General features: G+C 36.5%; 1 long non-coding RNA gene and 1 pseudogene across 2 annotated transcripts; one reads left to right on the forward strand and one right to left on the reverse strand.

Moving 5' to 3' along the window:
* Nucleotides 1-1,989: 1,989 nt before the first annotated feature.
* LOC306644834 lies at nt 1,990-25,858 on the reverse strand. The gene is made up of 2 exons (XR_013759486.1): nt 25,726-25,858; nt 1,990-2,208 (listed from the first exon to the last, which is right to left on the reverse strand). It is a non-coding gene; the product is annotated as an uncharacterized lncRNA (long non-coding RNA).
* On the forward strand, nt 15,014-16,565 carry LOC306644860 (translation machinery-associated protein 16-like; annotated as a pseudogene). The gene is made up of 2 exons: nt 15,014-15,081; nt 15,185-16,565. The product of its transcript is annotated as a translation machinery-associated protein 16-like (transcript).

Here is a 25,858-nt window from a genome sequence, read left to right on the forward strand (position 1 = left end):
CAGGGATTGAAACCAGGAGCAATTAACCACTGAGCCACATCCCTAGCCTTTTAAATATATATAATTTTAGAGACAGATTCTCTTTGTTTAGGGCCTTGCTAAATTGCTGATGCTGTCTTTGAACTCATGATCCTCCTGCCTCAGCCTCCTGAGCATTGGGATTACAGGTGTGTGCCACAGTGCCCTGCTAGGGCAATAGAATTTGGGTAGAAAGAAATATCTGGAAACATTTAAAAGAATATGATCCAGCTGTATTGGTGTCCTTGGAGATAAGCAGTGTCTTGCTAGATAATTACTGAGTGACTCTATGACAGTCAGTCAGCAGCTACTGTGAACATGGCAGAACAAAAACTCAGGGTTACTCCCTCAGAAGCATAAGATCTATTTGGAGAAACAGGTGCTAGCTGACAAATGAGAGTTATGCAGTCTGTGTTTTTTAGAACAGTGCTTCCCAAAATCCAAATTAATGTTCATAAGGCTCATCCGGGGACCTTGTTAAATTGCAAAATTTGATTCAGAGTATCCAGGGTAGGGCTAGGTAGTTTGCTTTTCTTAAACTTACCTGTGCTGCTGTTGCTTTGAGAACATGGATCTCATATTTTGAGCAGTGTAAGGTTAAAGAGGACAAGGGAAAGAAAGGGAAGGATTTCAGAGAGAAAGAAGAGAGTGACCCAAACCCTAAAGAATGAATAGAATATAGAGAAGCAGAACATAGATGACAGACAGACAGACAGACAGACAGACACACACACACACACACACACACACACACACACACACACACAGAATGAGGTGGTTCAGGCAGTGTTGAAAGGGTGATGGTGTGATCAAGTGCATGGGAGTGGGACTGAGAGTTGCCGAGCAGACTAATGGGGCACAGGACTGGCAGTGTACTAGGAGAAAAGGTGGATTCTGAGTGATGCATAAATTGAGCAAATCTTACAAACTGGCTTTGCCAGCAACGTCATCAGAGAGGATACCAAGAAGTTTCGATGTCTTAACAATTCCTGAACAAAGGATGCATTGACTTAGGGTGAGTCATAATTCCCCAAAACATGATCTCAAACAGTATTATCCCAAGTGAATCAATCCTGAAAAGATCAAGATCTCTAATGTCTATAAGAATAGGGATAGAGCACCTGCTTAGCATTTGCGAGGGCCTGAGCTTGACCCCAACACCAAAAATTAGAAAAATAAAAATAAGCAAAGAGCAAAATCCCTAATGTCTAAAATTGCAAAAGATCAAACTCCTGAAAATCTAATTCTGGAAAAAATAATTTAAAAAATATTTAAAAGACATTTATTTGCATATTAAAGAGAATTTATTTGAAAAACATAAAACAAGGCAGAAGACTTCATAGGCCACTGTATGCAATGAGCAATAATAACATATATTTTGCAAGCATGAACACTCAGCTATGCTAACAATAGTCTCATGAGTAAAATACCTATGCACAGATAAATGTTGCTTATTTCTTTTAATTTATTGGTTATTTTTAATTACACATGACAGCAGAATCTATTTTGATATAATTATACAAGCATGGAATATGCTTTATGCTAGACAGGATCCCATTCTTATGGGTGTACTTGATGGTGGAATTCACTGTGTTGTTTCCATATATGTACATGGGAAAATTATGTCAGATTCATTCTGTTGTCTTTCCTCTTCCTATCCCCCTTTCTTCCCTCCATTCCCCATTGTCTAATCCACTGTACTTCTGTTCTTCCCCTCACCCCCACCCCCTTTTGTGGGTTTTCTTCCACATATCAGAGAAAACATTTGACCTTTCTTTGGGGGGGAATGGTTTACTTCAGTTAGCATAATAGTCTCCAGATCCATCCATTTGCTGGCAAATACCATAAAGTCATTCCTCTTCCTGGGCTGAGTAATAATCCACTGTGTATATATACCACATTTTCTTTATCCATCCATTTGTTGTAGGGCTCCTAGGTTAATTGTGAATTGAGCTGCAATAAACATTGATGTGGTTGAATAAGGAAGAGAAGATTTTATTATTAAAAATTAGATCACCTCAAGTACAGTGGCACAGGCCTATAATTACAGCAAATTGTGAGAGGGAGGCAGGAAGATCCTAAGTTTGAGGCCAGCCTGGGCTACTTAGGGAGACTCTGTCTCAAAATGAAAATCAAACAGGCCCTGGGTATAGCTCATTGGTAGAGTACCTCTGACTTCAATACCAAGTACTATAAAATAAAAAAGAAAAAAGAATTAGATCAAAAAAGAATGTGTAAATGCATATCATTGTAGTTGGCAATTTTCTGCACCTGCCTTTATAACTGTGGTCATCTGAAATACTATGATGGACAAGCTAAGACGTTTTTATGAAATAGATCAAAAACCATGATGGGTTACTACCCATATGCAATTGTTCAAAGAGTCAAGATCTCTAGAAATTGTATTCACAAATGCATCTATTGAGGAAATGTTCACATTTTTATGTACACAAGCAATGGTTACACATAAAGGCAACACTGTAATAATGTATTGTTATGGAGTCAGATTTGCAAAAACTGCATAAGATGAGTTAGACTCTACAAATTTTTATAGAATGTGTACCTCCAATATTAGAAATGATGCAAAAATGAGATACAAAGTTTAGAGAACTGTAAATAAATCATGGTAAAATTTTTAAATAATGGAAAAAAATCTTTAAAAAAGAAAGGAAAAATAATAAAAACAAAATTCAAAGTATGAAAAAAAGGGATAGACTCTGGGCAATTTATGGAGGTAAGTCCTAAGAGCTGGCTGATTTTCACATCATTAACTATATTGAAGGCTAGCTTTTTTTCTTTGAGGGCATAGCTCGCCTTGGAGAATACATTCACATTCATTTCTCTATGTGGTGTTGATCTTTCTGAAATTCTGATCGGATATATATCAACATATGCATTTCCTGTTAGATTTTCACATCTTCTGTGTCATACATCTGTGTTGTTTGGGTATTTAGAAATTCATTCTGCGCAGTCACAAATTTGGTGAGAACAATATTACTGATTGAACAGTAACACCATTGCCTAAGTGTCTTCTTATTCTACTGTGAATATAGTTATTTTCCAACCAGTAAGTAAATTTTCTGTCAGTAAATTTTCTGTCTTCTTCAGGCAAATGTGACTTTAATTCATTAAAGGCACCTATAATTTCTTCAACTGAAAGGAAGGCCAATGCAGACAAATGATGCATTTTAAACAAATTTTTTGTTGCTGTATCACATGGCCAATCCCTTCCTTGAAACTGATTTCTAACCCTCTTACAAAGTCTCTTTTTCCCCCCACTAGATTAATAGGTTTGGAGGATTTTAGTTCTCAGAATTTCAACATTTTGGACTTTAGTTCTTCAGGATTGTGATTTTTAGGATTGTAGACTTCAGAGATTTTTGATCTTTTGAGATTTCATCATTTTGGATTTTGGCATCCAGAATTGTATCTTTCAGGATTATCGTCAGCACCAACCAATTTAACATAGGCAGAATTCATACAAGAAAACCTAGGAAGCCATTGACTTCCTGATCAGTCCCCTGAGAGAAAGAGTGCTAACAGTATAGAGGAAAAGGACAGAAAGATCTGCTGTCCTTCACAAATGATCAATTTTTCCCACTCCTATGTCATCACAGAGCTTCAGTAAATACTCTCATTTGGGTCTTAGTGAGTGCTACCCTGTAAGATCATTCAATTTCTTCAACTGAAATATGAAGAAGTCAGACAAGAAGGAAAGAGAAGCTCTGGAGTAAAGTTCTCTGTAGGGAACCACTATATTGAACTTAAAAAATCTAAATTCAGGTGATCCAAGATGGCGGACTAGAGGTGACTGCATCTCCAGTCGCTCCAGGACCCAGGATTCAATGAGGGGAGGCATTGAGAGACTTGGACTAAAATAGAGCCAAGGGGTGAGTCTCTCCCACCTGGTGAAGCTTGGCCTGGGTGGCAGGCCCAGACAAGGGCGGCTTATTAGAGTAGGGCAAGGCAGCTAGAGTCTTCCCCAGGCAGCCCTGTGCACTCCAGCGGTGGGCTCCTCCCACAGGGCCAGATTCTCCAGCTTCTCGGAGCAGGCCCCCCAGTGAGTGCCTTTCTGCACAGAACCACCTCCAAGTCCCTGAGCCAGTGCGGTGAGCTCCGGCCTGCAGGTTGCTTCAGGGACCAGGACAGGGCAGCCAGTGACTTCCCCAAGCAGCCTGGCTCCCTCTGGCGGGAAGCGCCTTTCTAGGCTACCTTCTTAGAGCAGATCGCCCAATGAGAGTCTTTCTACACAGAGCCAGCCACAAGTCCCTGAGCCAGTGGAGACCTCTGACCCGCAAAGAGCCTCTGGGACCAGGGCAGGCCAGCCAGAGACCTCTCCAGGCGGACCTGCCCCCTCCAGCCACAGGCTTTTTCCATGGGGTGATCCAAGATGGCGGACTAGAGGGTGACTGCATCTCCAGTTGCTCTAGAACCCAGGATTCAAAAAGGGGAGGCATTGAGAGACTCAGACTAAAATAGAGCCACAGGGTGATCTTCCCCACCCGGTGAAGCTCGGGCTGGGTGGCAGGCCCGGATAGGGGCAGCTTATTAGAGTAGCGCAGGGCAGCTAGAGTCTTCCCCAGGCAGCCCTGCGCACACTGGCGGTGGGCTCTTCCCACACAGCCAGCTTCTCGGAGGAGGCCCCCCAGTGAGAGCCTTTCCACACAGAGCCAGCTCCAAGCCCTGGAACCAGTAGTGGGCTAGGGGCACCTTTCTTCAGAAGCACTGCATTATCAACTTACCCCAGACTTCAGGCTACTGAAGGCTGGGAGGTGATACACTGGAAATCTACAGGGACACTATAAGCCAATAGAAGAAATCTGCAATATCACAGAGTCCCACTGACATCTGACCAATATGAGAAAACAAGGGAAGAAAATGTCCCAAACAAACCTAGATACTATATCAATAAAACCCAATGACAGCACAGCAGAAGAAATGTCAGAAAGGGAATTCAGAATGTACATAATTAAAACTATCAGGGAAGCAAACGAGGAGATGAAAGAGCAAATGAAGGCATTGAAAGAGGAGATGAAAGAGCAAATGCAGGCATTAAATGATCACACCAATCAACAGTTAAAAGAGCAAATATGGGAAGCAAGAGATCATTTCAATAAAGAGTTAGAGATACTGAAAAAAAAAAAAAAACAGAAATCCTTGAAATGAAGGAAACAATAAACCGAGTTAAAAACTCCATAGAAAGCATGACCAATACGATGGAACACCTAGAAGACAGAACCTCAGATATTGAAGACAAAATCTTGAAAACAAAGTTGACCAAACAGAAAAGATGGTAAGAAATCATGAACAGAATCTACAAGAATTGTGGGACATCATGAAAAGGCCAAATTTAAGAATTATTGGGATTGAGGAAGGCTTAGAGAAACAAACCAAAGGAATGAAAAATCTTTTCAATGAAGTAATATCAGAAAATTTCCCAAATCTGAAGAATGAAATGGAAAACCAAGTACAAGAGGCTTATAGGACTCCAAATACACAAAATTACAATAGACCCACACCAAGGCACATTATTATGAAAGCACCTAACATACAAAATAAAGACAGAATTTTAAAGGCCGCAAGAGAAAAGAATCAAATTGCATTCAGGGGGAAACCAATAAGAATATCAGCAGATTTTTTAATCCAGACCCTAAAAGATAGAAGGATCTGGAACAACATTTACCAAGCCCTGAAAGAAAATGGATGCTAACCAAGAATCTTATACCCAGCAAACTTACTTTCAGATTTGATGATGAAATAAGATCCTTCCATGATAAACAAAAGCTAAAGGAATTTACAAAAAGAAAGCCAGCATTACAGAACATTCTCAGCAAAATATTCCATGAGGAAGAGATGAAAAACAACAATGCAAATCAGCAACAGGAGGAACTAGCCTAAAGGAAGAGTCAAATAAAGAAGAAACCAAATCATGTCAAAAAACAAAAATGAGTCAAATGACTGGGAATACAAATCATATCACAATCATAACCCTGACTCTTAATGGCCTGAACTCATCAATCAAAAGACATAGACTGGCAGATTGGATTAAAAAGAAAAATTCAACAATATGCTGCCTGCAAGAGACTCATCTCATAGAAAGAGATACCCATAGACTAAAGGTGAAAGGATGGGAAAAAACATACCATGCACACAGACACTGCAAAAAAGCTGGAGTATCCATCCTCATTTCAGATAATGTGGACTTCAAGCCAGAACTAGTCAGATGGGATAAAGAAGGACATTACATACTGCTTAAGGGAAGCATAAATCAGCAAGACATAACAATCATAAATATCTATGCCCCGAACATTGGCTCATCCATGTACGTCAAACAAATCCTTCTCAATTCCAGAAATCAAAAAGACCACAACACAATAATACTAGGCGATTTTAACACAACTCTCTCACCGCTGGATAGATCGTCCAAACAAAAATTGAATAAAGAAACCATAGATCTCAATAACACAATCAACAATTTAGACTTAAACAACTTATATAGAATATACCATCCAACAAAAAATGAATACACTTTCTTCTCAGCAGCACATGGATCCTTCTCTAAAATAGACCATGTTTTATGCCACAAAGCTACTGTTGGCAAATACAAGAAGATAGAGATACTAACTTGTATTCTATCAGATCATAATGGATTGAAATTAGAAATAAATGACAGAATAAAAAACAGAAACTTCTCCAATACTTGGAGATTAAATAATACACTATTATACGAAGAATGGATAACACAAGACATCAGGAGGGAAATTAGAAATTCTTAGAAGTAAACGAGAACAAAGACACATCATATCAAAATCTCTGGGACACTATGAAAGCAGTACTTAGAGGAAGATTTATTTCATGGGGCACATTCAACAAAAGAAGTAGAAATCAACAAATAAACGACTTAAGACTACAGCTCAAAGCCCTAGAAAAAGAAGAGCAGACCAACACCAAAAGTAGTAGAAGACAGGAAATAGTTAAAATCAGAGCCGAAATCAACGAAATTGAAACAAAAGAAACAATCGGAAAAATTAACAAAATAAATAGTTGGTTCTTTGAAAAAATAAACAAAATGGATAAACCTTTAGCCACACTAACAAAGAGAAAGAGGGAGAAAACTCAAATTACTAAAATTTGGAATGAACAAGGAAATATCACAACAGACACGAGTGAAATACAAAACATAATGAGAAGCTATTTTGAAAATCTATATTCCAACAAAACAGAAAACCTCGAAGACATCAACAAGTTTCTAGAGACATATGAATTACCTAAACTGAACTAGGAGGACACACACAACTTAAATAAATCAATTTCAAGCAATGAAATAGAAGAGGTCATCAAAAGCCTACCAACAAAGAAAAGTCCGGGACCAGATGGGTTCTCAGTCGAGTTCTACAAAACCTTTAAAGAAGAGCTCATTCCAGTACTTCTCAAAGTATTCCATAAAATAGAAGAGGAGGGAACTCTCCCAAACTCATTCTATGAAGCCAATATCACCCTGATACCTAAACCAGACAGAGACACATCAAGGAAAGAAAATTTCAGACCAATATCCTTAATGAACATCGATGCAAAAATTCTTAACAAAATTTTAGCAAATCGCATACAAAAATATATTTAAAAGATAGTGCACCATGATCAAGTGGGTTTTATCCCAGGGATGCAACGTTGGTTCAACATCCGGAAATCAATAAATGTCATTCACCATATCAACAGACTAAAAGTTAAGAACCACATGATTATTTCAATAGATGCAGAAAAAGCATTTGATAAAATACAGCATCCCTTCATGCTCAAAACACTAGAGAACATTGGGGTAGTGGGAACATTCCTTAACATTGTAAAGACCAACTGTGTTAAGCCCATGGCCAACATCATTCTAAATGGTAAAAAACTGAAAGCATTCCCCCTAAAAACTGGAACAAGGCAGGGATGCCCTCTTTCACCACTTCTATTCAACATCATTCTTGAGACTCTAGCCAGAGCAATTAGACAAACCAAAGAAATTAAAGGGATACGAATTGGAAAAGAAGAACTCAAATTATCCCTATTATTGATGACATGATTATATATTTAGAGGAACCTGGAAATTCCACCAGAAAACTCTTAGAACTATAAGTGAATTCAGTAAAGTAGCAGGTTACAAGATCAATGCTCATAAATCCAATGCATTTTTATACATAAGTGATGAATCTTCAGAAAGAGAAATTAGGAAAACTACCCCATTCACAATAGCCTCGAAAAAAATAAAATACTTGGGAATCAATCTCACAAAAGAGGTGAAAGACCTCTACAATGAGAACAGAACACTAAAGAAAAAATTAAAGAAAACCTTAGAAGATGGAGAGATCTCCCATGTTCTTGGATAGGCAGATTTAATATTATCAAAATGGTCATACTACCTAAAGTGCTATACAGATTCAATGCAATTCCAATTAAAATCCCAATGATGTACCTTACAGAAATAGAGCAAGCAATTATTAAATTCATCTGGAAGAACAAGAAACCCAGAATAGCTAAAGCAATCCTCAGTAGAAGGAGTGAAGCAGGGGGTATCGCAATACCAGATCTTGAACTCTATTACAAAGCAATAGTAACAAAAATGGCATGGTATTGCTACCAAAATAGAAAGGTAATCAATGGTTCAGAATAGAGGACACGGACACAAACCCAAATAAATACAATTTTCTCATACTAGACAAAGGTGCCCAAAATATGCAATGGAGAAAAGATAGCCTCTTCAACAAATGATGCTGGGAAAACTGGAAATCCATATGCAACAGAATGAAATTAAACCCCTCTCTCCAACCCTGCACGAAACTCAACTCAAAATGGATCAAGGACCTCAGAATCAGAACAGACACCCTGCATCTTATAGAAGAAAAAGTAGGTCCAAACCTTCAACTTGGTGGCTTAGGATCGGACTTCCTTAACAGGACTCCTATCGCCCAAAAAATAAAAGCAAGAATCAACAACTGGGATAGATTCATACTAAAAAGCTTTCTCTCAGCAAAGGAAACTATCAGTAATGTGAAGAGAGAGCCTACAGAGTGGGAGAATATCTTTGCCACTCATACTCCAGATAGAGCGCTAATTTCCAGAATCTATAAAGAACTCATAAAACTCTACATGAAGAATACAAATAATCCAATCAACAAACGGGCTAAGGAAATGAACAGACACTTCACAGAAGAAGATGTACAAGCAATCAACAGATATATGAAAAAATGTTCAACAACTCTAGTAATAAGAGAAATGCAAATCAAAACTACCCTAAAAGTCCATCTCACCCCAATTAGAATGGTGATTATCAAGAATACAAACAACAATAGGTGTTGGTGAGGATGTGGGGAAAAAGGTACACTGATACATTGCTGGTGGGGTTGCTAATTAGTGCAGCCACTCTGGAAAGCAGTATGGAGATTCCTCAGAAAGCTTGGAATGGAACCACCATTTGACCCAGCTATCCCACTCCTTGGCCTATACCCAAAGGACTTAAAATCAGCATACTACAGAGATACAGCCACATCAATGTTCATAGCTGCTCAATTCACCATAGCCAGATTGTGGAACCAACCTAGATGCCCTTCAGTTGATGAATGGATAAAGAAACGGTGGCATATATATACAGTGGAATATTACTCCGTCATGAAGAATGATAAAATTATGGCATTTGCAGGCAAATGGATGAAATTGGAGAATATCATGCTAAGTGAGATAAGCCAATCTCAAAAAACTAAAGGACGAATGATCTCGCTGATAAGCGGATGAGGACATGTAATGGGGGTTAGGGGGGTTAGCGTTAGGTTAGGGTTAGGTTTAGGTTAGGGATAAGGAGGGTGTTAAGAATGGAGGAAGGAAGGACTGTATAGAGGGAAAAGAGGGGTGGGAGGGGTGAGGGGGAAGGGAAAAAATAACAGAATGAATCAAACAACATTGCCCTATGTAAATTTATGATTTTTGATTTAAAAAAAATGATAATTAAAAAAAAGAAAGTGAAACCCCAACGAGATCTGTCAAAAAAGAAAAGAAATAATCAGCAATAAAACAAAAAGAACTATTACAGATTCTAAAACATTAGAAAGCTCATAAGAGGACATTACATACAACTTTAACTTAAACTTTAAAAAATTTGAAAATTTAGGTTAAATGGAAAGCTTCCTAGAAGAATACAACTTATCAAAGGTAGCCCAAGAATAAGTATAAAACAGGAATACACCTTCAACTATATATTGAATGTGTGATTTAAAATCTCAGAAAGAAAACTTTGGCATAGATAGCTTCACTGGTAAGTACTTACCTGCATTTAAGAAAAAAATAACATTTAATGTAAAAATTAAATCTAGAAAATAAGTGGAGAAGGTACATTTTCCTATCTGTTTTAGGAGGCCAGCTAAGGTTTTTTTTTTTTTAATTTTTATTTGTTCTTTTTAGTTATATAGAACAGTAGAATTTGTTTTGATCATACATGCATGGAATACAAGTTCCCATTCTTATGGTTGTACATGATGTGGCATTACACTGGTTGTATATTCATATATGAATATAGGAAAGTTACAGATGAAAAAAAAATCTAAATTCAGACCATTTTGATTCAAGCACAGGAAACATGAATCATTCTTATCCCATTTTGGGAGCAACTGGAGGAAATGAGCATAAAAGAGGGAATATCCAACCTGTTTTCACTAGAGAGGCTGTGCTTGCAAATCCCTAAGAACAGCTGGCCTGTGTTGGTAGCGATTGGTACCTTCCACACACTTAGGCCATAGGGCAGAGGTCTTTGATGGATCACAGCTTTGTACTGATAAGGATTGGAAGCTATCTTGCTTCTGTTTGGTACAACTGGAAATCAACCTTCCTAACTAGCATGAAATTTGAAAACCAAGGTTTTTTTTTTTTTTTTTTTTTTTTTTTGTCTAAAAGAACACTGGTTATTGGTCTATTGAAAATTCCAATATTCAAGAGGTCCTTGCTTATTTTTCCAGGCTCCTTTTCCATTTTTTTAAAGAAGACTTCCAGACTCTTTGTTGTAGAAAAAGTAAAGAAGCAATAGGGGAAGCTAGGTGTACTATGACTGTCAGGTGGAAGAGTTTGCTTTGAAATATGCAAATTTAATGTAATGCTCAGGCTCTATCACCCAATCACTCATTAATTATGTAACTTTAGATCAATACCCTGCAATACTTTGGGATCCAGAGATGGTTTATGGTTTACCTCTGTGGCCACGTCTACTGTTAATACCATTCAAAAGATGTCATCCTGGGAAAGTTATGTCTTTCTTTTACCCTTCCAGCAGCCATATTGGATAGTAGTGTCTTTTGGAAGAGATCAAGGAAGCAATGGATAGAAGAGCTGTATAGTCCTAAGGGCATGAAGGATGGGTCAGGTAGGATGACCGTGGCAGGTCATCCAAGGGCTTCCAAATGGCTTCCTTCAGAGGCTGCTCTCCAGGGAAGAGAGTGATTTAGAGATCATGTTAACCATGAATATTTCTTGCCAGGATTAGTCTTAGAGGTAATTAGCATCAGAGATAAGGATTCTAAAAGTTTGGTCAGTGAATAGAAGAAGCTGGACAACCAAGAAGCAGCATGAGGGCAGTAAATATCTATAGAAAAGTGGAAAGACAAAAGCTTAGAAGAAAATCCCATGGAAAACAAAACTTCCATAAAGAGACAAAATGACTCTCATTTCACAAATAACAAACTTGTAGCTACAAGGTCCTGGGGTCTCATTAGAGCTTTCTTACCATTATTTTTCTCGGCTCAATATGCTTTAAAGTTAACAGAGGCTATTTACTGTCCACCTCCTATGTCTCTCACTACCTGCTGTTTCTGCTAGTCATTTCTGGATTCATTTGTCCACCCTGGAGTTAGAACAGGAACATAAAAGTTCAACACATGAAGGGAAGATCAAGGGATAAATGATCAAAGTCCCCACGGACAAGGACAAGCAGACATGAAGATCGGTCATGTTAAGGGTTGGGAAACATTGAAAGAAGTGGGAAAATAAACATGGCTAGTGTAGTAGTGAAACATTCATGTTTGAGTCAAATAAGTCAGGAGATAACAGACATCTAATTGTAGAAGTCAAGAGTCCCCAGGGTCACTGAGATCTAAAATCCCTCTACCTTCTTTCACACCCTTGGCAACTGGTAAATCATAGGAATCTCTACCTTTAGATATCTCTCATTGTATGAAAGTTCTTCCTTTTGCTTCCACCATATAAAACTATACTACAGCTTTTGGTTTTAATTTTACACCTAATATCAATTTTAAAATCCAAAACTAAACTATAGGACACCAGAAGGTCAGTTGCAGAGTGCTGCTCAAACTCCAATTATATGTCTTCAGTTACTAAAGATACTCACTTTGTCTTGCTTATACTGACATCCAGGAGTGTTGTTAAGCTTTATATTTAGAAACTTTTACATCTAGAATGTAAAAAGGAAAGCTGTGCATTCTCCAAATATTATCACTTCAAAATATGATCTAGGTACCTGGAATAGCATTGAAAAAATATACCTTTCAGTAACAAAGAAAAAAATCCTTAAGTCCTATGTTTGAATAAATTCTGCTCTATAGAATAATTCACAATAAATTTATGCTTAATAAATATATACTCTATGAATTCTAGACAAATACCTAAAAAGAAACAGAATTACATGTATCTTGTTAAAGGAAGACCTCTCAAAAAATACTTATCAATAAATGATTCTCTTGGATTTCCCAGGCATTAATTTCTCTCTCTCTCTCTCTCTCTCTCTCTCTCTCTCTCTCTCTCTCTCTCTCTCTCTCTCTCTCTCTCCCTCTCTCTCTCCTTTTTAAAGAAAATTTCAACATATATTTTCCTTTCCAAACAATACCTGATGATTCTTCCTGGTACCCCAGAAGGACCCAGGAACTTGTGTGGGAACTTCCATTTTACAAAAGAGGGAACAACAGCAAGGGACAGAGGAACTGGCTAAGCTGGCTTCTCATGGGACTTCAGGAGGACAGTGTGGTATCATGCAGATCACACTCTACTGCATTACCCCTCCCTTCTGGATTCTGAACAGAGCACTCACTTCAACCAAAGCAGATAACTTTCCAGAATCTCATGATGCACGGGCACTATATGACTTTCACAGTGCCACTCTTCGACTCTGACGCATAGGCTGGTCTGAATGGCTTCTACAGTCATGAGAAGGCAGAGTGAAATCACAAATCCACCCCAGGAGACAGAAGTGACTCCACATCCTTCCAAATCCACATCCGGAGAAAGGAATCTAGAGCATTCTGTGAATTTTTTCAAAAATTTCCTATGGAATTTTCCATGGAAACATTAGACCATAGGTTCAGAGACTGCCCCTGTTACTGATCTGCCTGGTGTCCCTCTAAATGTAGGCTTTCACAAAGTCCAGCAACTAACAGACACTGTCTTTTTTTATCCCCAGAACCTCACTCCCAAGATTAGTACAACTCCTTGCTCAGACATGTCTCTTTCACTTCCGACCATGGTTCTGGAAGCCCTGGTTGAATTCCCCCAGTCATGAGGAGGACAGTATAGGTACCAATATCACCAGCACTTCTGGGAAGACCCTGAATACCAAGCACTTGATTTTGAGTTTTAGCATCACCAATTACTATTAAAGCAGTATGCATTTCATTGGAAAGAATCGTCGACTCTATAAAGTTAACATCACCACCAGAGGATCAAAGCACTGAACCTCCTTCATGCTTAGTGGGAAGGACCTTGTTATGTTTCACAATATACGTTGCAAGGTAGGAGATCTTCAGGTAAGCAGTTTTTGGTGAACATAAATATTTAGAAAATCAATCTGAAGTAGCACCTGACACTGTTGTGGACTTCTAATTCCTTCATCCTATGACATTTGTAAACACTTTGCCCAGATGATTTCCACCCCGTCCAGTCTGGGTGTCACCTTTGTTTTTTCTTTCCTAGTTCCGTCTCCCCTCTTCCTCTTCCTTTTACCTCCCTCTCTTCTCCTTCTTCCTTCCCTCCCTCCCACCTCTAGTTTTTTTCAGAGACACAAATTTATGCCCCTTCAAGGGAGAAGACCTAGGTAAGAAGTTTTGGGAGTGAAGCAAGAAATTTACAACCATTCAAGGGGACACATGGGCCATCTCCAGAGGGAGGTACAGCTCTTTCTTTCTTCTTTTCTTTCCTTCTCTCCTTCCTTCCTTCTTATTGTTTCTCTTATTTTTCTCCCTCCTCCCCCTCCCAATCCCATAATTATCATTTTTATCTCTTCCTTAAATAAATGATATGTAAGTTAATCAGAATTTCCCCCTTTCTTCAGGGAGCTTATGAATCAAGCAGACAAGACTCATAGTAATGCATGTTGGTGTGTTCATTGCCTTAGGAATGGAAAAGTCTCTTCCAATTATTTGGGAAATGGTCTTTGAAGAAGATAGACTTTTAATTAAATTTTGAAGGGTTGGAAGGCATTTACGAAGCTGAATTTGAGAAAAGCAGCACACGCCTGTTTAAAACAGTTTCCTTCTCATCAAGTTTTTTCTTTGTTTTTCTCTCTTTTCTTCCTTTCTTTTCTTTTTTCTTTATTTTTGTATTTGGAAGAAAGAGAACTATGACCAGTTTGGAGAGGAAAAAAGTCTTTCTATTACAGCTGATCCATTTTGGTATAAGGAGGGGAAGCCAAAGAATTGAAGTTAAGGATTTTAGTGGAACACTTTAGTTTCCTTCTAGGGATCTGGAGTGTCTTTGGTAAAAATTATCTATCTTGGAGAAAACTCTCCCTGTAATATGTGTCCAGATTTTGGGGTAACCTGGGGGGAAGCCTCTATTCTGAACCTGCAAACAGTTTGGAGGCCGCAAGCTGTCTCAGGAGACCACTCTATTGGGCTGAGAAAAACTAGGCCTTAGAGGATTAACAGGGACAGAAGATTAGGGCAAAAAGATTAGAACTGTGTGAATATGTGAGGGACGTAATGGGTCACATTCATTTATTCATTAATTTTGAAAGATTGGGGTCCCCATGTACATTAAGGAAGGTGAACCTGTGTTCACTGTTGCAGCTGCAGTTGGTGGTTGTCAATCTGGATCGTGTGTGCACATCTCCATGAGTAAAGTACCAAAGAGAAGAAGTACAGGAAGGGAAAAAGTAGCAGAGAAGCAGCTTAAATTACAATAAAGGCCCACAAACAAGGGAAAAAAGAAAAAAAGAAAGAAAAGGAAAATTGAAGAATGAAAAGCCTGGCATCTCGATCTTATTGGTGAAAAACTGCAGTGGTTTCAAAATCATCTGGCTGCCCCAAAATGGGATATTCAATGAAAGATTCTTGTGCATTAGCCGAAAGGTATTTAAACAGGGTTAGCAGGAGCTGGAGCAGATTGAATTACATAGCAAGGATGGGCAGGGAAGGCAGTCATTCCCCAGAAACAGTCATCAAGCATCCATGAAGTACGAGCTGCAGCAGTAAAAGGCTGTGGCCTTGAGAGCCCAGGCATTTTAAATGCAAAAAATCTAAAAACCTTTAGGGAATGGAATTTTTATCTGAAGAAATTGCCAAACATTAAATTAAGAAAACTTTGTGCTAATGATGCAGTTCTGCAGAAGGACAAGAGGAAAACTATTTTAACTATTGACAAAAAATTAGAGAAATTGTAAACAAAAGGTAAATCAAATGACTCAGATGAAGAAATGAGTGCGTAGTCTAATAGTCTTTAATTGAGTTGAAAATAAATAATTTGAGAGCTTCAAGTCACACTCGTTCAGTATAGGCAGTAATTGTCTTTAGGAATTTGCTATTTAACTCATTCTCTTACACAATGAGAGTCCCATTTGCAGTTTAAATAATGATGTCGTGATCTTATAAAAATGAAGGTTGCTTTTTATTTACATAAAGTTGCTAACATAGGTAGAAGTTGTCTTAGTTTGTTTTCAAGTACAATAACAAAATACCCAAGGTTAGGTTACTTACAAAGAAAAGATTTTAATTTAGTTCATGATTTTGGAAGCTGAAAGTCCACAGGTAGAGTAGCATTGGCTCTGGTAAGCGCCTCTGGCCAATCACTTCGTAGTGGATGGTATCAAAATCAGTGCAGGAAGGCATGAGGGAAGGTGGTGAGATAGGACACCATACAAAGGGGAGGGACCAGTGATGACTTTTCACTAGGTTTATCTCTTAAAAGTATCACCACTTTTTAACACTGGGGACCAAGATTCCAGTATGTGAGCCCTCAAGGGACACATTTAATTCGTTTCCAAATCATAGCAGAAGTGGTATTCAAAAGATAGTGAATCTGAACTTTTTTGCAGAGGAAAAGCAGCATGTGTGAGGACAAAAAATGTTTTCAAAATCTTCCCTTATGTGGATTTAGGATTGCCAAATTTCCCAAACAGGGCAAATGGACAGTAACCTGTTTTATAAGAAGCTCCTGTGAACATTTCTTGAATTGTGATAATAGTATAATTGTGCTACATTGATTCTTCTCTTAAATATTAAATCTATTTGCTTTACTTATAAAATAGGGAAGAATTTGATAGCAAATTCATATTCACCAATAGATTGTACATTATTATTTATTATCTCCTGAACCAGAGGTAAAGGATAGAAAAATAAAAAGTCAGGCACCATGGTTATGTTGATCCCCACACTTAATCTGTTTTGTTTTGACAAAAAGAATAAATGATTCAGGTTTGCTCCTTTTAATTATATATTATTTTCTACTTTCTCATTGTGAAAAATGATGTTTCTAAGAGATTATATTCACATATAACAATATTTGAATTATCATGAAAAACTTGGATATACTAGAGTTTTGTTATTCATGGAAATTGTTAAATACAAGTATCCTTTAGTGTATTTTTTAAAGAATGTGATATCAGTGTATTTGAGTGTTTTCAAGAAAGGAAAAACAAACATTAGTGCTGTATGAAGTAAACTTGACCTCAACTGTCTTGTTAACAGTTTATATAAAGTGTTGCAACTTTTTACTTCTGAAAATTAAAAATAAAATTTATTTCAACAAAAAAGAAAAATTGAAATGAAGGTCCCTGCCCATTTTATACTGTCTCTCTAGCCTCTGTTTGAATTATAAGAATTTGTCAAATTCAAGCCGATTCAAAACCTGCTTGTATGTGAGGTCCCTCTTCCTCCCATTCTCTGCTGAAAGTGAAATGAGTCATGTGTTCATCTCCTTTTGGAGCTTCTTGTCCTTTGAAATCCGTTTACTGGTTACCTTGAAACTTCAGCTCTCTGAAGGTCTCAAGGAGTACTATGATTGTTATCTGACTTTTTTATCTTATTGTTAGATTAAAAGGGAAGTTCTTTGCAGTATTCTACATCTTAAAAACATGCCGAGGTTGGTTTTGACAATTAGAAATAAAACTGCAGTCAAAATTTGTGGCCAGATCGTTGTGTGCATATGCATTTTCTTTTCTCTTGGGGAAAGGATTGGAATGTTTGAGTTGTCGATTAAGTACATGTTTAACTTTCGAAGAAATTTTCCAAAGTGGCTGTATCATTTTACATTCTCCACAGCAGTGTGTGAGAATTCCAGTTGCCCATACTTCCTGTTATCAATATCTTTTAGTTGGCTACTTATTCCACGAGTGGGTGAGTATTCCTCATTGTGATTTGAATTTTCATTTCCTTGATGATTAATTATTTTGAGCATCATTTCTTGTGATTATCAGGCACTCATGTAACTTCTTTTTCTGAGTGTCTTTTGTAAGTGTCTGTTTATATCTTTTGCCCATATTGTTATTGGGCAATATTTACATGTGTATGTATTTATGTACCAGAGATTGAATAGTTAAAAGATTCTTGACCACTGAATCTTATCCCTGGCCCTTTTAATATTTTTATTTAGAAATATGGTCTTGCTAAGTTGCTTAGGGACCCACTAAGTTGCTGAGGTTGGCTTTGAACTTGTGATCTTCCTGCTCAGACTTCCTTTAAGCTGCTGGAATTACAGGTGTGAGCCACTGTGCCCAGCGGACTGTTTTTATTCTTAATGAATTGCAAGAATTCTTTACATACATAGTCTGGATACAAGCTCTTGGTCAAACATAAAGTATAAATATTGTATCTCCTCCATTTCTTTTCTTTTTCTTTTATTTTTTGCAGTGTTGGGGATTGAACCCAGGGACTTGCACATGCAAGACAAGTGCTCTACCATAATCTAGCCTGTGCCAATTGTTTTTTTTTTTTTTTTTTTTACTTACCTTATCATATTATTTCAAAGAGTGAAAATGCTTAATTATGAAAGACTAACTTTTTGGTTTTTCTCTTATTATTCATGTTGTTTTTATTCTACTAACAAATATGTGCCTTTCCCAAGGTCATAAGAATTTTCCTGTTTTCCTCTCAATGTTTTATATCCTTAGCTCTTGTTTAGGATTATCTTTTCTCCATTGGCCTTGCTACCTCTTTCCAGAACTAGTTGACCATGAACATGTGGATTTTATTTCACTAAACTTTGTATTCTCCTCCACTGATCTTTTTGCCAAAACTAAACCAAAGTCTGATATTCTCTCTGAAAACTGAAAGACCAAGAAACTCATATTATAATTCAATCTAACTCTGAAGGCCTAGAACCTGGGAGATAAGGATGATGTAAATCTTGAAGTCTGAAGGCCTAAAAATTGGGGACTCCATTGTTTAAAGCAGGAAAGTTCAAGAAAAGAGAGAAGGAATTTATCCTTCTTCTGTCTTTTGTTCTATGTGGGCCCTCAGTGGATTGAATGGTGCCCGTCTACACTGATAAGAACAGAACTTCACTTTGCTCACCAAACTGATTCAAATACTTACCTCTTCTAGAACTTTCATAGACATATCTTAGAAATGGTGTTTTATCAGATATCTGAGTATCTGCTAACATATTCAAATTGATAAATTAACCACTGCAAGTATTAATTAATACTATTGAATTTGTAGATATATTTAGGGCAGTTTGACTTTTAACAATAGTGTCTTCCAATCTATGAACATGGTATATCTTTTTATTTATTTTGACTTTATTTTATTTCATTCAGTAACACTTTGTAATTTTCAGTATGGAGATCTTATATGTCTTCTTGAATTTATTGAATAGTATTTTATATTTATAAAATATAAAGTTTTTAATATTTATATGTATTTTCTACACTATTATAAATGAATGGTATTTCAAGTTTGATTTTTCTTTTTTTTTTGCAGTTAAGGTAAATAACAACATTGATTCTGCAATAGTAACATTACATCCTGTAACATTCCTAAGGATATTAGTACATGTAATTATAGTTGGAATGATTATAAATAACTTGGTAATTGTTTCATATAGTAGATATGAAATCTATATATTATTTCATGGTATACTTTGACAATTATTTCATACATTCTTATAATTATAATTATAGTTATTCACTTGGATTTTCTATATAAACAATCATGCCATATACAAATAGAGATAATTTCACTTCTATGATCTTTTTGCCTTATCATTCTGTTGCAATGATTAAGAACTACAGTATAATGTTGAATAGATGTGTTGACAAAAAGCATCCTTGCTCTGGTACCAAATTTAGGGGAGAAATAACTGATATTTTCCACTTAAAATATGATATTAACTATAGGTTTTTATTTTTTTGCAAATATATCTTATCAAATTGAGGGAATTCCCTAGTGTTGCTAGTTTTTTGAGAGTATTTACCATGAATGAATATTGTATTTTGGCAAATGCTTTTTCTGCATTTATTAAAATGATCATATCTTTTTCTCACTTTTTTTCTGTTAGTAAAGTGGATTACTAACAGAATCCACTTGGTTTTTGCTTGGTAAATCATCCTTGTCTTGTATTCCTGAGATAAATAATACCAAATTAAAATATATTATTCTTTTGTGTATTGTACAAATTATAAGTGTAGGTTTTTCTAATACTTCATTGAGGAATTTTGTGTGTAATTGTCTATAATTATAATCATTATTTTGTCAGGTTTTGCTGTTAAGGTTCTTCTGGTGTTTCAAAATGTGTTACAACAGCTGGAAAGAAAAACATACCAGGTTAAAATATGACAGGAATAGCAAAGACAGTAAAGGGGATCAAGCAGTTTAACTCAAAATGTTAACTGAGTGCCACCCTGGGCATTGCAGTCATTTTGTAGAGTCCACAGCTAGCTAAACTCCCTAGAAGAAATCAAACCAACACAGCTTTTCCCCATTTTGAAATAACAACAATTAAAACCAGAGAGAATACCTCTGAAACGGGATGTCTCAATAATCTGTCTAGAAGAAACTAGTAGAGAAATTTCTGCTAAAAAGTTACTGAAATCACTTCCCCTCACTGTGTACAAGGTGAGTGGAGTTTAACCTATGCACTCTTGGGGAGGGCTAGCCCTGACTCAGTGCTCAACACAGCCCCTGCAGGAGCTCTAGCAAAGATGGGCCAATAGACATCTCACCCCAATCATGGTGATGAATTAAACTCTTGCGATGCCCTGAGGAGATCACCATGAAAGTGAGCAGATGCACATGACTTGTGCCTACAGGCAGTGAGTGCTAAGATTCAAGTGGACCAACCAACCCTCTGTCCCAGGCAGCAGAGGGGTGTGGCACCTGTGATTTCCAGCCATGGGCATTAAGAGCTCAGATGCAGGTGGGTCAACTGACTCTCTTTCCCAGTCACAAGGATGGTGGCCCAGTGATCTGTATCAGCCTGGGCAGAAGTTTCTATGTTTCAATAAACAGAGAGCCTGCATTCAGGTGGTACTGGGCAGCCACTAGGTGCTTAGATAGCACCTCTCCACAGAAAACCCTATGGAGGTTAAGAGGGTGCCTATGATTCACAACCATGGGCAGTGGGAATTCAGATGCAGGTGGATCAACTAACTATGTCCCAGTCATAGGGACAGTAACCTAGTGATTTACATCAGTAAGGGGGATGCTTCTGCACCATAGACCACCACAGAGAGCCCATAATCACGGCATCTATGCTTGTCGATAAACACAAAGCTCTATGCCATTTTAAAGAACAGCCTGTAGAGAGGAGCAAGTGCACAGCAAACTGTAGCAGTTAGAGCAACAGCAGGGAGCCCTGTATCCTGTGTTCCTGCTCCGAGTGAAAATAGCCAGTATGTGCAACACAATCCTTTGAGCATATAGTCTCATGCCCTGGGTTGACAATCAAGAACCAACTGATGAGAAATCCATAGCAACCAGGGAAGTAGCTCCTGTGCCCCAGCACCTCTATGAGGATACTAAGCTAAAAATGTGATGAACATATTCTAAGGTCCAAATACTCATGAAATCCAAACCAAAGAGACTCAATAAGAATTTTTTCCACCTTGGCATGGATTACTATAAGTAACTCTAATGTCAATTATATGTTACTCTTCATCTTGATTCAATAGTTGTTCCCCTACTATATGATATTGTACCCTCAACTCTACTGATTGAATTTATTCTATTTTAAAGCACTAATTGGAATCATTCTTTGTTTTCCTAGCTCAGATTTACACTTGCTTATCTTAGACCCATTGTTCCCTCTTACATCATCTGCTATGGCCTTGAGTCCTCCCCAATCATATTTCTTCTTATTTTTCCCTTGTGTATTATTCTTTTCTATCTTTTCTTTTGGCTAATTTTTCTCTCCTTTCCCTTTCTGTCTCTATATAATGTAATAGAAATTTTACTATCTTTAATAACTAATTTCTCAACCTATTTCAGAACATTACTGTAATCTTATGCCTATATTTGAGAAACTGGAGAATACCATCAACAAGTCTTTTTCCCCCCCTAAGGTTGATTAGTATGTGGCTTTGCTCTGAAGTGATTATAGTAAGTGGAGTTCATTGTCTTGTTTCAAAGTGGTACTGATATTGGTAATAGCAAAGTTCACATGCTGAATGAAAGTATCAACACCTGGATATTTGCTCAGCCCAAAACTCTTCAGAGAAAGAAGCTCACTAAATAGTCACTTACATAAAAAGTAGGTATGATAATCATCCCAATTAGATGGGTAGACATATAAGAAGTTTGAAAAAGCAAAGGAAAAAAACCACCCAAACAACCCACAGAACTTCAACAACTGATGCCATTAACATCACAATGGAGAAAATGTTGGAAAAAAAGAATTTAGAAAGTTCATCATTAAAATGTTCAATGAGCTAAAAGAAGATGTAAGGAATGAACTCTGAGAGAAAATACAGGGAGTGAGATAATTTCTATAAAGAGAGATTCTGAAAAAGACCCAAATGGAAATTCTAGGAATGAAAGACACAATAAATGAAATTAAAAATTCAATGGAAAGCATCAGCAATAGATTAAACCAAATCTAAGAATCATTGGCATAGATGAAGACTCTAAAATACAAACTAAAGCAATGTACAAAGTTTATAATTAAATAATATCAAAAAAATTTCAAAATCTTAGGAACGAGATGAAAATCCAAATATAAGATTCAAATAGAACCCCAAATAGGCAAGATGAAAAACATAGATACATTATAATTAAAATGCCTAATATATAGAATAAGGATAGAATTTATATAATTTTAAAATTTGCAAGGGAAAAATGGCAGTTCACATCTAGGGGCAAACCCAATTCAGATATCAACTGATTTCTCAACTCAGACCCTAAAAGCCAGTAGGATTTGCATTCATATATACCAAGTCCTGAAAGTAAATGGCTGCCATCCAAGATTTCTATATCCAGCAGAGCTATCCTTCAGAATTTAAGATGAAATAAAACCAACTAAATCTGTTCTATAAAACATACTCAATGAAATATTTCATGAAGAAATTAAAAAAGAAATTTGAATAATGTTGTATGCTAAATCAATTAAGAATGAAAAAACAAGTTTTTATTTTACCTTTACTTCTCCTTTTTTTGATGTTCTTCCTTTCTTTATGAATATTCAAATTTCTGACCTATATATTTTGCCTTCACTCTAAAGAACTTCTTAAAATATTTCTTGTGAACCAGGGCTACTGGTAACAAATTTCTTCCATTCTTGTTTGAGAAATTTCTATTTCTCTTTCTTTGAAGGATGATTTCATAAAGTACAGATTTATAGAACTTATTTTCTTTCAATACTTTCAATATTTCACTCCACTCTTTTCATGCTTGAATTGTTTTGAAGAGAAGTTGGATGCAATTTTTATCTTCTCTTCTTTATAGGTAAAGTATTTTGTTTCTCTGGCTTCCATCATAATTTTTTCTTTATCTTTGATTTTCTCCAATTTGGACATGATATGCCTATTGGTAGTTTTAAATTTTATTTTGTTTTCCTTTTACATTTACCCTAATTGGATCTTTGGTTTAGTATTTGATATCAATTTAGGGGAAATTCTCAGTCATTATTGTATTGAATATTTCTTCAATTCTTTTTTGTCTTTCATTATTAAAATCCCATTTAAGTAGTTCCTTTCACCCAGTACATCTTTTCTGGCTGTTCCCATTACATGCATTTATACCTTTAGTAATTTTCTCACAGGTTTTGGATATTCTGTTATATTTTTCTTTCAGTCTTTCTTTCTCCCTGTTTTTCAGTTTTGGAAATTTCTAATTCAGTATTCTTAAGCTCAGACATTCTTTCCTCAGCCCTATCTAGTCTACTAGTAAGATTATCAAAGACATTGTTCATTCCTGTTACACTAATTTTTATGTCTACCATTTATTTTTTAATCTATTAAAATTTCCATCTCTGATTCTATTGCCTGTCTGTTCATGAATGCTATTTCATATGCTATAGCATATTGATTATAGCTATTTAAATTCTATATCTGATAATTTTAACATTCTTACCATATCTAAGGCTAATTACCATACCTTGCTCTGTGTCTTCATACTGTGTTTTTTGTTTATGTTTGTTTCTGGGTTTTTATTTTATATTTTCAAAATTTTTTGGCTCTTACTATGCCTAATAGATTTTTTCCTAGAAAGTCAGACATGAAGTTCTGAGCAAAAGGAACTACCTCAATAGAACTTTAATAATGTGGTATTGAATTGTGGGGGGAGGGAAAGTCTTCTATATGCCTTTGATAAGTTCTCAGTTTTCTGAGCCTGTGCCTCTACCCTGTTAATTTCACATGTGTTTCTCAGTCTCTATCCCTCTCTTAGGTAGGCCAGAAATGCTAAAGTGAACTGAAGTTGATTATTTTCTTTTTTCATCACAAGAATATAGGAAGCTGAAAATGGTAATTCCCTTCCTCTATTCTCTGCTAAGAATTACTTTCTTTTCCCTGTTGGGTATTTTCCTTTGCCTCTCTGGACATAATAGCTTACTTAGAGTCCCTTCTGATAAATTCAACATCTGGGGTATCTTGCGGTTTGCATCTATATATGACCTTTTATGGGTAACATTGCCTTGTGTATTGTTTTGCAGTTGTTAAAACATTTTGGATCATACCCTAGACATTATGAATGTGATATTTTGGAGACTCTGGACTTTGTAATGTTTGTCCAAATAATGTTAATTATTTTGTCTTAGTAGAAGTTTTAATTACACTAAAACTAAAAGCATTATTACCAGTGATGAGAGACATCTCAAATTTCAGTTTCGTTTTTTTCAACCTAAGCTGCAGGCTTCTTTGAGTTTTTCTGAGCAAGACTGGTTCATAGGTCAGTCTGACATTTGGGGATATTTTATAACACTGCTTGGGACTCCCTTTCCTTGGTTTCGCTTTGCGCAGGGATTTTTTTTTTTTTTTTTTTTTTTTTTTTCACCTTCCAACATTTGTGGATGCCCTGGCTCTGTATTCTGGTTCTTTAGGCAAGAAAGACAAAGGTTTCCCATTAGTGATTTAGGTGCCCTGTACCATGTCACACATCTGTGGTCCTCCCTCACAATAATTCTTTGAAGGCAGAAAACAATGCATCCATATTTTTTCTAAGTGTTAATTCTTCTCCAAAGTCTGCCAGCTTTTGTTCATTTTCCAGACCCCTCAGATAGAATTTTTTCTCAGTATTTTGTCTGAGTTTATAGACCTTCTTTTGTAAGAATGTTGTCCCATTAGGAGTTTCTACCACCCGAGAAGCAGCAGAAATCACTGATCATTTTCTTTCAAAATGTTAGAATAATCCAGGAAATAAGGTACACATGTGGCAGAGAAAAGAGTAAGATTATTTACGTCACAATCACCTCAATAATGGTGATTCTCTAAGAAAGTAGTTAAAAATGTCAAGATTATGAAGGAAATAAGAATGCTTTTCAAAAGATGTCCAATGAATATTCATCTTGATAATTCCATTTGGTTTTCATGCCTAGACTTGTAATTCCTTCTAGATTGATTTACAAATTGTTTTCAGGAAAAAGAAAACATTGTAAAGGATGCTGATGTCCTATCCAAATTCCAAAAGTCATTATCATCCTTTCTTTATCTGTTCTATCCATATGGGCAGAAGACTGGGAGATGTGACTTATTAATGCTTCTTAGTACCAGCACTAAAATAATAGCCTCCATGGGTATGTAGACCTTGCATATCACACCCCTTGGGCATGTTAATAACTTTTAACAACCCACCAGTTGTGAGGTACAGAATTATTTTGTTTCTAATGAATGCTTTTATAAAATAAAATAAAAGCTAATACATGTATCATGTCAATCTCAGTTTTCTATAAAGGTTTATAAATGCTTGATCTCAACTTCTGTGTTTGTCTCATTGTTAACTGGTAACAAATGGTTTATGAGCTGGTACTTGCTATAGTTGCTCACCATAATGACTGGATTCAAAAACACATCCCCTATTGGCTTTATTTCCTTACCTGTCTCACTCTTTTTATTTCCCTAGTAGTGTTTTCTGGGGATTATCTTCCAAATAAACCATTTGTTCTCAAATGCTTGCATCTGGTCTTCTAGGAGAATATAAACAAAGACATGAAAAAAACAGTTAAAGCA

This window comes from Sciurus vulgaris (assembly GCF_902686455.1).
Source record: "Sciurus vulgaris genome assembly, chromosome: 15".
Lineage (NCBI taxonomy): Eukaryota > Metazoa > Chordata > Mammalia > Rodentia > Sciuridae > Sciurus > Sciurus vulgaris.